General features: G+C 26.1%; 1 protein-coding gene across 1 annotated transcript in view; it reads left to right on the forward strand.

The window, feature by feature from the left end:
• LOC119589303 (kinesin-like protein KIF28P) overlaps positions 1–537 on the forward strand; it is a 24,501-nt gene that overhangs the window by 21,701 nt on the left and 2,263 nt on the right. The window lies entirely within an intron of this gene.

Consider the following 537-nt stretch of genomic DNA (forward strand, 5'->3'; position numbering starts at 1 on the left):
TGTAAAGTTACTTTCTCATTGATATATTTTTTCTACCTTTCGGTAAATGATTGCAAGGTATGTGATTTGCATATCTTTCATATCCCTTTTTTGTATTCATAACTATGGACTCCGTTTAAACCGTTTCTATTTGTTTTCTTTTTATGATAAAAAAAACAACTCATGTGCAATTCTAGCAACACTTATATTCTTGAATATTCATCCCAAACAAAGAATGACAACATTGCATATTTACCCTAAAAACAAGAGATAATTTGCTATTATCTAAACAGTATATGCTTTATCTAAAAACAAGGATAATATGCTATTTCTAACAGGATATTTGATTTAATCCTAAAGACAAGGATAATCCTGCATATTTATCTTAAAAAGAGAGATAACAATCTTGCTTATTCAACCCAAACAAGAATACCAATCAAAACAACAAAAATAATAACAAAAATTAACAACAAAGAATACCCATCAATGGTGAAAAAGAATATTAATAAAAAAAAAACAATCTTCCATATTTATTCTTAAAAAACAAATGAGTATTCA

The sequence above is a fragment of the Penaeus monodon genome, chromosome 25 (assembly GCF_015228065.2).
Source record: "Penaeus monodon isolate SGIC_2016 chromosome 25, NSTDA_Pmon_1, whole genome shotgun sequence".
In the NCBI taxonomy this organism is placed as follows: Eukaryota; Metazoa; Arthropoda; class Malacostraca; order Decapoda; family Penaeidae; genus Penaeus; species Penaeus monodon.